Below are 17048 nucleotides of genomic sequence, written 5' to 3' on the forward strand. Positions count from 1 at the left end.
TACAATAAAAGAAATATTTCCGTCAATGCCAAATTAAGGCATTACAAAACAGTAGTCTTACCTGAGGCATTGTATGCCTCAGAAACAACAGTAATCAGAGGAAGAACTAAAATCAAAAATGGTTCGAATGGCCCTGAGCACTATGGGACTTAACATCTGTGGTCATCAGTCCCCTAGAACTTAGAACTACTTAAACCTAACTAACCTAAGGACATCACACACATCCATGCCCGAGGCAGGATTCGAACCTGCGACCGTAGCAGTCGCGCGGCTCCGGACTAGGCGCCTAGAACCGCGAGACCACCGCGGCCGGCAAGAACTGAAATCAAGGAAATGGAAAAGCAAGAGAGGAAAATTCTGAGAAAGATATATGGGCCAGTTCAGAGACAGGGGATCTGGATAAAGAGACCAACAAAGGAATTGTACAAGCAGGCAGAGACAATTACAGACAATATCAGAAAAAGAAGGGCAAAATTCTATGGGCACATTCATAGGATGAATGAAAATAGGCTGACCAAGAAGATTTTTAACATAGTGGTGACGAATAAGGTGAAAACTAACTGGGTAAAGGAAACCATGGAAGACCTCAAAAATCTAAACATCTCCACAGAAGAAATATCAAACAGAGGAAAATACAGAGAAAAAAATCAACAAACAGAAATTCGAAGAAACACCAAAAGAGAAGAAATCAGGAAAGAAGTGGACAGAAGAGAGGAAGAAGAAACACAGTGAATTTATGAGAGGTTTTTGGGAAGAGAAAAGAAAGAGACAGAAAAAAGTGCCATGAATTTGAAATGTACCAATTTATGTACCATATTGTCATTGTGAATATTGATTGTCTTTTCGGGAGAGCGTTAATATATATATATATATATATATATATATATATATATATATATATATATATATAAAACGAGAGTAAACTTTTGTTAAGTGCAGTTTATCTATTTAAAATAATCTCTTGGACGTGGATGGAATAAATGTATTAAAATATATTTTGTACATAATTAGGTAATATTGAAAGTTTACCGTCTAACCTCCTTGCCTAGGGACGCCAGATGAAAGTTGATGTCGTCAAGCCCTGAATCAAAAGTGCGCAACGGATAACTGGGGAGGGGAGCTTGAGAGCGCTACCTAGAGAGCATGCCCTTTCTGTACGATACCAGGCAAGGGGCTGGAGGGCTCCCACGCTGATGTGTGGGTCCCTGCATTCTGTAGCTTTTACTTTAAATAAATTCCTTTAACTTGACTTCTTTGTCATTTTTAAGGTATGTTAAAGATTGATGACAATTGATTACGTATTTATTTTAAATACACTCCTGGAAATGGAAAAAAGAACACATTGACACCGGTGTGTCAGACCCACCATACTTGCTCCGGACACTGCGAGAGGGCTGTACAAGCAACGATCACACGCACGGCACAGCGGACACACCAGGAACCGCGGTGTTGGCCGTCGAATGGCGCTAGCTGCGCAGCATTTGTGCACCGCCGCCGTCAGTGTCAGCCAGTTTGCCGTGGCATACGGAGCTCCATCGCAGTCTTTAACACTGGTAGCATGCCGCGACAGCGTGGACGTGAACCGTATGTGCAGTTGACGGACTTTGAGCGAGGGCATATAGTGGGCATGCGGGAGGCCGGGTGGACGTACCGCCGAATTGCTCAACACGTGGGGCGTGAGGTCTCCACAGTACATCGATGTTGTCGCCAGTGGTCGGCGGAAGGTGCACGTGCCCGTCGACCTGGGACCGGACCGCAGCGACGCACGGATTCACGCCAAGACCGTAGGATCCTACGCAGTGCCGTAGGGGACCGCACCGCCACTTCCCAGCAAATTAGGGACACTGTTGCTCCTGGGGTATCGGCGAGGACCATTCGCAACCGTCTCCATGAAGCTGGGCTACGGTCCCTCACACCGTTAGGCCGTCTTCCGCTCACGCCCCAACATCGTGCAGCCCGCCTCCAGTGGTGTCGCGACAGGCGTGAATGGAGGGACGAATGGAGACGTGTCGTCTTCAGCGATGACAGTCGCTTCTGCCTTGGTGCCAATGATGGTCGTATGCGTGTTTGGCGCCGTGCAGGTGAGCGCCACAATCAGGACTGCATACGACCGAGGCACACAGGGCCAACACCCGGCATCATGGTGTGGGGTGCGATCTCCTACACTGGCCGTACACCACTGGTGATCGTCGAGGGGACACTGAATAGTGCACGGTACATCCAAACCGTCATCGAACCCATCGTTCTACCATTCCTAGACCGGCAAGGGAACTTGCTGTTCCAACAGGACAATGCACGTCCGCATGTATCCCGTGCCACCCAACGTGCTCTAGAAGGTGTAAGTCAACTACCCTGGCCAGCAAGAACTCCGGATATGTCCCCCATTGAGCATGTTTGGGACTGGATGAAGCGTCGTTTCACGCGGTCTGCACGTCCAGCACGAACGCTGGTCCAACTGAGGCGCCAGGTGGAAATGGCATGGCAAGCCGTTCCACAGGACTACATCCAGCATCTCTACGATCGTCTCCATGGGAGAATAGCAGCCTGCATTGCTGCGAAAGGTGGATATACACTGTACTAGTGCCGACATTGTGCATGCTCTGTTGCCTGTGTCTATGTGCCTGTGGTTCTGTCAGTGTGATCATGTGATGTATCTGACCCCAGGAATGTGTCAATCAAGTTTCCCCTTCCTGGGACAATGAATTCACGGTGTTCTTATTTCAATTTCCAGGAGTGTATTATCACTCGATTTTACAGCGATTGCAGCAATTGTTCCAGTTTACAGATACTACAATTTTAAAACTTACAGCTCGGGTATATTATATACCAATCTGCACGCACTTTTCTACGGGCAAGACGGAATTGCGTTGGCCAAATGTATACCACTAAAGCCTCCCAATATTTTACATAGGACCTCCATACGTCAGGAGGATAACAGGCAAACTGGGGACCAGATACATTAACACAGGGGGGCAAATTTCCTAAATTAACGAGATCATTCATTTACTTACACAATCTGAAGCTGGAAATAAAAGAATTAGCAGGAATATTCAAATACCTCTCTTCCATGCGTGAACATTGAGACAGACGCAACTGAGGGCACGTCTGCTCACTTACCCGTCTTCTGTAACACTCCACGAATATGGCGGGCACCCGGAGGTCTTCCTGGGCCCCGGTGGAGGGGCTGGTCGAACCACTTGGTCGTGACCCCAAATCTTGTGACACTGGAAAGTCTTTGACTTTTACCTGCCTGTGCTGTCTCTCTGAACCCCTACCCAGGAGCAAGGTTAGCACTACTATACTACAGAACTACTTCCCAACAAAGATTTGGCCACGCTTTACGGAAAGGTGTGAGGAGGATTACGAAAGTTCATGTGCAGATTCACATTCACGTACAAGAAATGCATAATACACGACACATGTAAATACGTATTATGAAGCCTGACACATTTCTTTCCACCCGTCCACATGGGCTCTGTTGCACCCGCGGCCGGCCGCGTCGTGTAATAAAATTGGCTGCGGAGCCGCCTCTGTTTCTGTTTCCCGGTGCGAGCGAGCAGCGAAACCTGCTGCTTATAGAGCGTTTAATATATTTTGTATGGGATCTAAAATTTGAAAACCTCTTTCACACCTGCCTGATTTAGCTTCACTGATCAGGATAGTAAAAACATGCGTATATTAAGGGAATTTTCATTGACAAAGCAGGCTTATCACATTCACACAGTTCAATACTGTTCTATCCTGATTAAATTGAGCTTAACTTAAATTCCATAAGGCAGTGAAGCAATTTCGAAGTCTCGGTGCGACGAAAATTGTCAGTCGATCTCCTCGAAACATTTGTAATAATTATTAACTTTCGGTGATCACATGGGGAAGACCGGAGATCTGCTGGTAAGACCGTGTTAGCCTCTTTATTCGAAGTAACTGGATATCTTGAGCATACAAAACGGCAGGTTCGTCCAGTGTAAATCAGACATTCCCCACTGATCCCGTGCAACACAGCGTAGTAAGCAGACACTGTCAATAATAATAATCCGTTAAATAATACGCGAACACACTTACTTTAGTTCAGTTCACGTATTAAATTCCTTCTCATACAAAATCTCATCAAGATGGCGACTAGCCCAACAATACATACATATACATCCTTCTTTCACGACTAATCGGCCAGAAGTCTCCATTCTTTTTCCTAAGAGAAAACATAAATAGCAGAGAAGCTATTCCATGAAGTAAATGGACGCTCCAAGGAGTAATTGGGCTTGAAACTATTTTGCATTGATAATCGGTAAGATAAGAAGAGATATTTCGAGATATGTACTGAGTTATATAATTTATAAAATTGCTGAAAATATCACGGAGAGACCGCTGCAAGAGACATTACAAGCGGAAACTACTGTACCGTTTCAATATGTCAAGTACAACTGTAATTCATTATGTCAATTTTGTATGTATATGCTGGTATGCAATTGTAAGCAAAAGTGTAAAATGAAAAGGTGTAGGGATCATAGGTGGAGCGGAACTCTGTTCTGTGGTGGAATGGAAAAGGTGGTGGGGCGCCCGACTGAGAATTGGCGCGCAAGTGGCTCAGTCAGTCTGTAGCTGGAATGCAAGCGGTGAAGACGTATTACGTTGGTCAAGCACTAGAGGCCCCAAATTTACCTGCAAGACTGGGTTTTTGGCCTCGGTCGTGTTCTACATGATTGGTGCAGTACGGCAATAAATTAATAGCTCAAAATTAGTAATTTTATCGTCGCCACCAAGAGGAAGACAGAGCTATGTACATCAAGAGCCGTGCCTAATGTTACTACGCAGCACCGCCTCATGCCACCTTCGACATCAGTAACAGGCAAAGTACTTCATTTAGAAGTGTATCACAGTATGAACCATCCATCTTCAATCAGTGGAATATAAGTGTTAAATGTACCTTTGTGTTTAACCGTGATTTTCCTATGTCATTTACCTCAGTAGGGTCCTTACCTAAACGAGTTTATTCCGAGTATCCTGAAGCTTATTGAAGCTTGAATAATAGTAAATTACTGGCAAGAGTACTGTTTTGGTAGTAAATTCTGAAAATCATTATTAAATACTAAAGTTTGCACGTATCAGTTTAAGGGCCACCGCTTTGCGTGGCCATGAGGATAAGTTTTCAATAGTATTTCTGAAAATAAGGTAACATAATTGTTTAACTGCAACAATCTTAACAGTAATTGTTCATGTTGCTTCTCCATGTCAAAGAAAGCCACACAAATATTGATGTTAGTAAAACGTTAACAAATAACAGTCCTAAAGAAATGAAACTTAGTCGTGTTAAATAATAGTTTTGGTCACATGAATGATAGCTATAAGTTTAATATTTTTTTGTATCCTTGTTGAAACATTTGCGTGTCTTCTTCAAATAATTACTGTAGTGATAAATTCCATAAGTTACAGAAAGTGGGAGTAATAGTACTTACTGCCAAGTGACAGTAGTAAATGAAAGTAGTTATTTATTCAGTGTCGAAAATTGACTTCATCTTTTTGTGTCCACACTATGCCCGATTTGGGCTGGCGGCCGTTTCATTAAGCAGAACAGTTTATTGTTATAACAGGCTTTCCAAAAGTAATTATTCTCACTGCTTTTCACCCAAACTGTATGATTCGGAGAAAAATAGTTCGATACCTTACCATTGGGTTGAACACGGTTAAAATCTCTCTCCGAGAGTCGATGGTTTGGAGTGTTAGTGCTGGTGTTCCTGCCGCTACTTACTGCACAGTTCTGACATTCCGAATCGCGGATCTTCCGTCTTTGCAGTGGTAGAACTTAAACGATCTGGTACCGTACTGACGAGAACGCAAAAGTAACGTTGCAAAGTCGAGTCCCACCTTCCTTTATTGAGGGCTCGGATGTCGATCGAGCAGTCAAGCTGTGCGTTTACGTCCCCGTACCGAAATGTAGACTGGCTGCAAATTCAAATGAAACATTCAGACCGGCAGAAATAGCTTGGAATGCATTTGATAAGCTAAGCAGGATTTACTGAACTAACCGGGGAAACCATCGAAATATAAGAATGCATAGTTCCGCGGCGATATGTACTGAATTTTCTCGGGTCTCCAGCTGCGTCCACAAGCTTTCGGCCGAGTTCTCCTAGCTCCTTGTCAAGTTGTCACTGTCGAATGATTGCTGCTGCCGTCCTTATATAGCCGGGCTGACGTCACTAGTACTCGCTCCAGAGCCACTTGACAATGGCCGAAGAGACCTCTATTGAAAAAGCTCTGGACGCCCGAGAAAATTTTATCCCCATCGCAACTCCTCAGATTTGGTGGTAAAACGGCCCACTGGGTAATCTGTCAAAAGCATCGAAACAAGAAGAAGGTATACTGAACTGTGGGAAAAAAAACAACCAAAACAGAAAAACAGTGAACGCTCTAAGCTCAAGATCTGCAACGTCGAGCGACTTGCAAGGACGACGGCGTCATAGTTCAGTGGTCACGGTGTTGGTCAGCAAAGCGAGATTTTTCACAAATTTATGAACTGTCATTGACCTCTCTGTCCTCCTTCTCTAGTCTTGTCAACTGTCACACTATACATTGCTTATACATTGAAGAGGCAAAGAAACTGGTATAATATCGTGCAGGTTTCCCGCAAGCACGCAGAAGTGCCGAAAGACGACATGACATGGACTCGACTAGCGTCTGAAATAGTGCCGGAGGGAACTGTCCCCATGAATGCTGCAGGGCTGTCCGTAAATCCGTAAAAGTGAGAGGGGATGGAGATCTCTTCCGGACAGCACGTTGCAAGGCGTCCCAGATATGCTCAATAATGTTCACGTCTGGGGGATCTGGTGACCAGCGAAAATGTTTAAACTCAGAGGGTGTTCCTGGAGCCACTTTGTAGCAATTCTGGACGTGTGGGGTGTCGCATTGTCCTGCTGGAATTCACAGTGGACATGGGTGGCCAGCAGGATGCATGCCTACGTGTCACATGTCAGAGTCGTATCTGTCACTCCAACTGCACACCCCCACACCATTACAAAACCTGCACCAGCTTGAACAGTCATCTGCTAACAAGCTGGGTACACGGATCCATGAGGTTGTCTCCACACCCCTGCATGTCCATCCGTTCGATAAAATTTGAAACAAGAGTCGCCCGACCAGGCAACATGTTTCCAGTCATCAACAGTCCAATATCGCTGATGACGGGCCCAGGCGAGGCGTAAAGCTTTGTGTTGTAAAGTCATCAAGGGTACATGTGTCGGTCTTCGGCTCCGGAAGCCCATGTCGATGATGTTTCGTTAAATGGTTCGCTCGCTTACACTTGTTGATGATCCAGCATTGAAATCTGCAGCAATTTGCGAAAGGGTTGTACATCACTTGATGTCTTACCGTATTCCTGATATTCAAGGAACACTCGTGAAATGGACGTACGGGAAAATCACCATGTCATCACTACATCGGACATGCTGTGTCCCATAGCTCATGCGCCGAATATAATACCACGTTCAGACTCACTTAAATGTTGATCACCTGCCACTGTAGCACCCAGTAACCGATCTAACAACTACGCCACTCCTTTGATGTCTTATATGGGCGTTGCCGACCGCAGCGCCTTACTCGGCCTGTTTACATATCTCTGTATTTGAATACGCATGCCAATACCAGTTTATTTGGTGCTTCAGTGTAGAATATGAGTCATGTGGTAAGAAGATATTACCGTATCAAGTGAATATGATGAACAGTGAGATGCCGCACGTACCTCTCACAGAAATGAAAACAACAAATAAATGAGAGTGAACTATGTTACAACAAAGAAATTCAAGTGTCAAAACTTCCAAAACAGAACACAGGAGTCATAATAATATGTGATACATGTGTAGAACAAAGTATGAGTCATGTGGTAAGAACATATTACCGTATCAAGTGAATATGATGAATAGTGAGATGCCACACGTACCTCTCACAGAAATGAAAACAACAAATAAATGAGAGTGAACTATGTTACAACAAAGAAATTCAAGTGTCAAAACTTCCAAAACAGAACACAGGAGTCATAATAATATGTGATACATGTGTAGAACAAATAGGAGATACAAACATCTGGAGGTCCCTTCGTTACACGTCACCGTTGCAGATGAACATTACAACACGATGAAGGTACAAGTTTGAATACGATGTCAATGAACCGACGGACATAATTTTGTGAGAAAAAAGAGGAACGTGGAGCGGGAGCGAGATTTGAACCCGGCTGTGTAGCATATTGTTCTTGGACCATTCACTGTTTCTATTTTGCTTCTTTTTCTACAGTTTAGTGCATCTTCTTCCTGTTTTCATGCTTGATCTGTGTTCAGTTTTTGACGGGCTATGCAATGGGCCTCCTCACCACTAAATCAGCTGGTGGATGGGGGGCGATGGGAAGTTTCTCTTGTAGGCTTCGAGTATTTATGAAAGCAAAAGCTTACTTATGAGTAGTCACCTTCAGGCAATTTCAAAACATGTGGTTTGACCAGTAAGCAATGTAGAAACCCATTCTGGGACTTATTTGGGAAGAAAAGGAAGCAAACATATGGGGTCAGGGAGCAGACAAGAATGGGAGGTGTATCAGCAATGTATTTAAAACTGGAGGTGGGCACGGTATATAGATATAAGAAAAGTGTAACACAGCGTAATGGAAGTTGCGTAAATTTCTTTAGAAATAAGCGTTTAGCTTACAACAGAAGTGGGGGAGAAACTCTAGAGCTGGCCTTCATCGAGCAGGATATGTCAAACGGTTGATGACAGTTGTGGGAGACTCTTTCGAAGATTCTAAACGTCATTTCACACGGTTTTTCAATACTTCCCACAACGAGGTCCATTCTATTGTTTCATATTTCCTGTAATTATTCATTTCGGCGTGATTGTCTGTGTACTTCCATATATTCTGTTGTACAACTGTCCATTATACCTTTTAGTCTGTTTCTGTACCGTCTTCCATATGCAATATCTCCTGAATCTGTTCTTCAGTACTCTTGTCACGTACTAATTTTATGTCACTCTTATTGTTAATTTAAATCATTAAATAGGCATTCAATTTCCAGTTCACTGTTAATCTATTCACTTTGTACTCGTTTACTGTTTAACTTTGGCATTTTAATTGTATTACCACTGCACTTTCAAAGTCGAATTTTACTGTGTGCGTACGTCACTGTCGACGTGTTACATCTTTCTCAGGGTTGTTCATGAAAGTTTCACCCTATTTGACGACGACAATCGGTTAAAAGTCTGATGTTGGTCTTGTAAACCCAAACCCGGTTAATACACTCCTGGAAATTGAAGTAAGAACACCGTGAATTCATTGTCGTAGGAAGGGGAAACTTTATTGACACATTCCTGCGGTCAGATACATCACATGATCACACTGACAGAACCACAGGCACATAGACACAGGCAACAGAGCATGCACAATGTCGGCACTAGTACAGTGTATATCCACCTTTCGCAGCAATGCAGGCTGCTATTCTCCCATGGAGACGATCGTAGAGATGCTGGATGTAGTCCTGTGGAACGGCTTGCCATGCCATTTCCACCTGGCGCCTCAGTTGGACCAGCGTTCGTGCTGGACGTGCAGACCGCGTGAAACGACGCTTCATCCAGTCCCAAACATGCTCAATGGGGGACAGATCCGGAGATCTTGCTGGCCAGGGTAGTTGGCTTACACCTTCTAGAACACGTTGGGTGGCACGGGATACATGCGGACGTGCATTGTCCTGTTGGAACAGCAAGTTCCCTTGCCGGTCTAGGAATGGTAGAACGATGGGTTCGATGACGGTTTGGATGTACCGTGCACTATTCAGTGTCCCCTCGACGATCACCAGTGGTGTACGGCCAGTGTAGGAGATCGCTCCCCACACCATGATGCCGGGTGTTGGCCCTGTGTGCCTCGGTCGTATGCAGTCCTGATTGTGGCGCTCACCTGCACGGCGCGAAACACGCATACGACCATCATTGGCACCAAGGCAGAAGCGACTCTCATCGCTGAAGACGACACGTCTCCATTCGTCCCTCCATTCACGCCTGTCGCGACACCACTGGAGGCGGGCTGCACGATGTTGGGGCGTGAGCGGAAGACGGCCTAACGGTGTGCGGGACCGTAGCCCAGCTTCATGGAGACGGTTGCGAATGGTCCTCGCCGATACCCCAGGAGCAACAGTGTCCCTAATTTGCTGGGAAGTGGCGGTGCGGTCCCCTATACGGCACTGCGTAGGATCCTACGGTCTTGGCGTGCATCCGTGCGTCGCTGCGGTCCGGTCCCAGGTCGACGGGCACGTGCACCTTCCGCCGACCACTGGCGACAACATCGATGTACTGTGGAGACCTCACGCCCCACGTGTTGAGCAATTCGGCGGTACGTCCACCCGGCCTACCGCATGCCCACTATACGCCCTCGCTCAAAGTCCGTCAACTGCACATACGGTTCACGTCCACGTTGTCGCGGCATGCTACCAGTGTTAAAGACTGCGATGGAGCTCCGTATGCCACGGCAGACTGGCTGACACTGACGGCGGCGGTGCACAAATGCTGCGCAGCTAGCGCCATTCGACGGCCAACACCGCGGTTCCTGGTGTCTCCGCTGTGCCGTGCGTGTGATCATTGCTTGTACAGCCCTCTCGCAGTGTCCGGAGCAAGTATGGTGGGTCTGACACACCGGTGTCAATGTGTTCTTTTTTCCATTTCCAGGAGTGTATAATAAATGAGTACTGTTGAAAATTCAGAGCACTGTGCCTTTAATTCATAATTATGAAGTAGTTTTACGAAGAAGCTACAGAACAATCAGTTAGCATGATACAAAATGTTTTTTATACCTTGATATTTACTACACAGAAAAAAGACTGCGGAGTTCCAGGAATTTTATACTCCAAAGAAAAGCCCGTCAAGTACCAGTCAAACACAAAGAGATATTTATTCAAAGCAAAGGTAGCGTATTGTACAATTCCACGAACAATACGAAACTGGAATAGAAGGGAGAACCGATAGAGGTACTCAAGGTACCCTCCGCCACACACCGTCAGGTGGCTTGCGGAGTATGGATGTAGATGTAGACAGTGAGATAAAATTAATTTCACTATAATACGCTGCGATGTCTCTGTCACATACTGAATTGTAGTATAAGGCAGTTGAGGACATACTACACGAAGCAATGGCGATACACGCCGCTGACGTATGATGAGTGAAACATCTGTGACTTGACCACAGACTTTACCCAGTTCTTAGCGTCCAAACAGAACAAGCGTGTGCTTTTTACCGTGTAAATACTTGTGCACTAAAGATTTATTATCGTTCCGTACTGTGTGGTACCGTATTTATATCGTTCTCTCATCGTACACTCACTACAGACTACCTTTTTGGCAGCAGCACACCAAGCCACCATTTTTAAAAACTTTTAGTTGCTATCAACAGTGATAGGACTAAGCAAATCGAAGATTTGAATTCTTATTTACAGGAAGCTTGAGACATACTGTAACACGAAATATCTGGTACACTTAACCAAAGATATCTCTTTCACGCTATTTCGTTCACAAGCAGCGGCCTTTGCCAACAGTCCCTACTGTATTACTTACTACAAAGTCACAACAACTTGAGACGATGCCGCAGTGGCTGTCGGGAACGGGAGGAGGTATGCCTTGGACCCGCATTAAGAGTGTCGAAAGGAGAGATGTCGCCACGTGAAGCCAGCGTCGGCTGTTTGCCACAGTCCTGCCACCATTACCCCTAACAATGTGGACGTCAATAATTCGCGAATAGCGGCAGTTTAAAGCTGGCAGACCTCGGAGATAAATGAATGTATTTAAACTAGAACTGATTTTCTGCACTTCTGGCAGCACCGATGAAAACATCAAGTTTGTTGTTGTTGTTGTTGTGGTCTTCAGTCCTGAGACTGGTTGGATGCAGCTCTCCATACTACTCTATCCTGTGCAAGCTACTTCATCTCCCAGTACCTACTGCAACCTACATCCTTCTGAATCTGCTTAGTGTATTCATCTCTTGGTCTCCCTCTACGATTTTTACCCTCCACGCTGCCCTCCAATACTAAATTGGTGATCCCTTGATGCCTCAGAACATGTCCTACCAACCGATCCCTTCTTCTAATCAAGTAGTGCCACAAAATTCTCTTCTCCCCAATCCTATTCAATACCTCCTCATTAGTTATATGATCTACCCATCTAATCTTCAGCATTCTTCTGTAGCACCACATTTCGAAAGCTTCTATTCTCTTCTTGTCCAAACCAGTTATCGTCCATGTTTCACTTCCATACATGGCTACGCTCCACACAAATACTTTCAGGAACGACTTCCTGACACTTAAATCTATACTCGATGTTAACAAATTTCTCTTCTTCAGAAACGCTTTCCTTGCCATTGCCAGTCTACATTTTATATCCTCTCTACTTCGACCATCATCAGTTATCTTGCTCCCCAAATAGCAAAACTCCTTTACTACTTTAAGTGTCTCATTTCCTAATCTAATACCCTCAACATCACCTGACTTAATTCGACTACATTCCATTATCCTCGTTTTGCTTTTCTTGATGTTCATCTTATATCCTCCCTTCAAGACACTGTCCAATCCGTTCAACTGGTCTTCCAAGTCCTTTTCTGTCTCTGACAGAATTACAATGTCATCGGCGAATCTCAAACTTTTTATTTCTTCTCCATGGATTTTAATACCTACTCCGAATTTTTCTTTTGTTTCCTTCACTGCTTTCTCAATATACAGATTGAATAACATCGGGGATAGGCTACAATCCTGTCTCACTCTCTTCCCAACCACTGCTCCTCTTTCATGCCCCTCGACTCTTATAACTGCATCTGCTTTCTGTACAAATTGTAAATAGCCTTTCGCTCCCTGTATTTTACCCCTGCCGCCTTCAGAATTCGAGAGTATTCCAGTCAACATTGTCAAAAGCTTTCTCTAAGTCTGCAAATGCTAGAAACGTAGGTTTGTCTTTCCTTAATCTAGCTTCTAAGATACGTCGTAGGGTCAGTATTGCCTCACGTGTTCCAATATTTCTACGGAATCAAAACTGATCTTCCCCGAGGTCGGCTTCTACCAGTTTTTCCATTCGTCTGTAAAGAATACGCGTTACTATTTTGCATCCGTGAATGATTAAACTGATTGTTCGGTAATTTTCACATCTGTCAACACATGCTTTCTTTGGGATTAGAATTATTATATTCTTCTTGAAGTCTGAGGGTATTTTGCCTGTTTCATATATCTTGCTCACCAGATGGTAGAGTTTTGTCAGGACTGGCTCTCCCGAGGCCGTCAGTAGTTCTAATGGAATGTTGTCTACTCCCGGGACCTTGTTTCGACTCAGGTCTTTCAGTGCTCTGTCAAACTCTTCACGCAGTAACGTATCTCCCCTTTCATCTTCATCTACATTCTCTTCCATTCCCATAATATTGTCCTCAAGTACACTGCCCTTGTATAGACCCTCTATATACTCCCTCCACCTTTCTGCTTTCCCTTCTTTGCCTAGAACTGGGTTTCCATCTGAGCTCTTGATATTCATACAAGTGGTTCTCTTTTCTCCAAAGGTCTCTTTAATTTTCCTGTAGGCAGTATCTATCTTACCCCTAGTGAGATAAGCCTCTACATCCTTACATTTGTCCTCTAGCCATCCCTGCTTAGCCATTTTGCACTTCCTGTCGATCTCATTTTTGAGACGTTTGTATTCCTTTTTGCCTGCTTCATTTACTGCATTTTTATATTTTCTCCTTTCATCAATTAAATTCAATATTTCTTCTGTTACCCAAGGATTTCTACTAGCCCAAGTCTTTTTACCTACTAGGTCCTCTGGTGCCTTCACTACTTCATCTCTCAAAGCTACCCATTCTTCTTCTACTGTATTTCTTTCCCCCATTTCTGTCAATTGTTCTCTTATGCTCTCCCTGAAGCTCTGTGCAACCTCTGGTTTAGTCAGTTTATCCAGGTCCCATCTCCTTAAATTCCCACCTTTTTGCAGTTTCTTCAGTTTTAATCTACATTTCATAACCAATAGATTGTGATCGGAGTCCACATCTGCCCCTGGAAATGTCTTACAATTTAAAACCTGGTTCCTAAATCTCTGTCTTACCATTATGTAATCTATCTGAAACCTGTCAGTATCTCCAGGCTTCTTCCATGTATACTATCTTCTTTTATGATTCTTGAACCAAGTGTTAGATATGATTAAGTTGTGCTCTGTGCAAAATTCTGTCAGGAGGCTTCCTGTTTCATTTCTTAGCCCCAATCCATATTCACCTACTACGTTTCCTTCTCTCCCTTTTCCTACTACCGAATTCCAGTCACCCATGACTATTAAGTTTTCGTCTCCCTTCACAACCTGAATAATTTCTTTTATTTCATCATACATTTCATCAATTTCTTCATCTGCAGAGCTAGTTGGCATATAAACTTGTACTACTGTAGCAGGCGTGGGCTTCGTGTCTATCTTGGCCACAATAATGCGTTCACTATGCTGTTTGTAGTAGCTTACCCGCACTCCTATTTTTTTTATTCATTATTAAACCGACTCCTGCATTACCCCTATTTGATTTTGTATTTACAACCCTGTATTCGCCTGACCAAAAGTCTTGTTGCTCCTGCCAGCGAACTTCACTAATTCCTATTGTATCTAACTTTAACCTATCCATTTCCCTTTTTAAATTTTCTAACCTACCTGCTCGATTAAGGGATCTGACATTCCACGCTCCGATCCGTAGAACGCCAGTTTTCTTTCTCCTGATAACGACGTCCTCCTGAGTAGACCCCGCCCGGAGATCCGAATGGGGGACTATTTTACCTCCGTAATATTTTACCCAAGGGGACGCCATCATCATTTAACCATACAGTAAAGCTGCATGCCCTCAGGAAAAATTACGGCCGTAGTTTCCCCTTGCTTTCAGCCGTTCGCAGTACCAGCACAGCAAGGCCGTTTTGGTTAGTGTTACAAGGCCAGATCAGTCAATCATCCAGACTGTTGCCCCTGCAACTACTGAAAAGGCTGCTGCCCCTCTTCAGGGCCGGCCGTGGTGGCCAAGCGGTTAAAGGCGCTACAGTCTGGAACCGCGCGGCCGCTACGGTCGCAGGTTCGAATCCTGCCTCGGGCATGGATGTGTGTGATGTCCTTAGGTTTAAGTAGTTCTAAGTTCTAGGGGACTGATGACCTTAGAAGTTAAGTCCCATAGTGCTCAGAGCCATTTGAACCAACCCTCTTCAGGAACCACACGTTTGTCTGGCCTCTCAACAGATACCCCTCCGTTGTGGTTGCACCTACGGTACGGCTATCAATATCGCTGAGGTACGCTAGCCTCCCCACCAACGGCAAGGTCCATGGTTCTTGGGGGGACAAACAGTAACAATTCCTAAAACGACGGCGACGATCGTACCGTATTGGCCTTGCTAAAACCAACTGAAGTAGTATGATTGTTGGAGAAAATACGACGGAGATAGCTTTGTCGGTGGGTTCCCTCTCCATCTTTCTCAAATGCGAGACCCTCCTATGTGCAGTGGACATGGTCACACGACGCACTCACATGTCTCGTATTCATCATGAGAGAGTAACGGCACTGAACGGTTTTCAAACGGCAGTTTTTAATATATTTCTTCCGCTAAATAAGCAGACTTGTTTCAGGTACACTGAGATTTCCTGTTTACCAATTAGAACAAAACCAACATTCAACCCCATTTATTTGTCAAAAGATAAAAGATCGTGGAACGCAGGTAATTCCTGACGAAACACAATGCTAGAGAGAGCAAGGGAGGATTCTGAAACAATTCAACTGCGGTGCGTGAGCGCCTGGTGAACACTTGGAAGGTCAGGAACTGAGAGCAGCCGGCTGTTGGCTGTGAAGAACGATGGCAAAGTGGCCTGTCGGATCTTCCTCCAGCCTCATCTTGATAAAGTCAGTGATAACGGAAGAGCGTGCAAGAACAAGCTGAGGGCTTCCCTGCCGGATACTCGGGGCTCTGAACGCCGCTATCAAGAATAGTAGATCTGCAGGCGCAACTCGCTTCCAAATCTTGATCTAAGATTAATATTTTGAAAAAAGCTGCCTCAACTCCTGTCACTGCGCTTGTACGCTATTCGTGACCTTACTCGCCGATAATCGACTTTCTCTGCTTCATTTTACTGCAGGCAAAGGCTGTGACTGTTGACGCTATCAGTCTCATCTCGCTAGTTCATCAAAACGGCTGTGAAGTGTTTTTAGTTTTAAATCAGATATCTGTCTGTTTTTTCCTGCATGTAACACGGTTTTATTTGTTCGCATTGTCGCGTAATCCCCACCGTGCTTTTGACTTTATATGCGATTTATATGGCATAATATGTTAATTAACTGTATACTGCTTATTGTTGCGAGCACAACAGATAAAATGCGATTCCCACTATTAGTTTCTGCAGTTGAAAATATTTTAACTTTGTGCACCTTGATCTATTGCGTGGGGATTCGCATAACACTGAAAGATTTCCTGCTGTGCACGTATGATCTTTAATTTGCAAACTATTTTTATATAACCCTGATCTGGCTTGTTAGAAATTGAACACGGCATCATTACTGTAACTAATTATGAGATTAAACACGTCCTTCGCTACTTTCATCTCAGAAATGCACTGAAAATTACTCTTATTATACGTACAGAAGTTACAGTACGCTATGTTCGCTAAACGTAAAAGCTGCAGAGGATTTTTTGATATATGAACGCTATTGATGGCCACGACTAACACAAGAGCATGAAACTAAAAATGAAATTTGGTTTTTGTATTATTAGCCAGAACAGGTTTCATCACAACAGTCTTTGATATCACACAAGTAAAATTTTATTGCTCTGATTTATTGAAATTATTTACTTCACTGATATTGTAATAGCAGTTGCCCATGTCCACCTAAAAATGACATAATAAAATCCACCATTCACATCTAAGGTCCCTGGGAAGCTGAAAGAAATAATTTTAATGTGACGTTACTTGCCCGCTTAATTCCAGGTAAACTGCTTTCATTCAATTTAATTTGAATTTGCCGCGGCAGCGGCTCCCGCGATCTCTGCACAGCTCTGC

The sequence above is a fragment of the Schistocerca cancellata genome, chromosome 5 (genome assembly GCF_023864275.1).
Source record: "Schistocerca cancellata isolate TAMUIC-IGC-003103 chromosome 5, iqSchCanc2.1, whole genome shotgun sequence".
Classification (NCBI taxonomy): domain Eukaryota; kingdom Metazoa; phylum Arthropoda; class Insecta; order Orthoptera; family Acrididae; genus Schistocerca; species Schistocerca cancellata.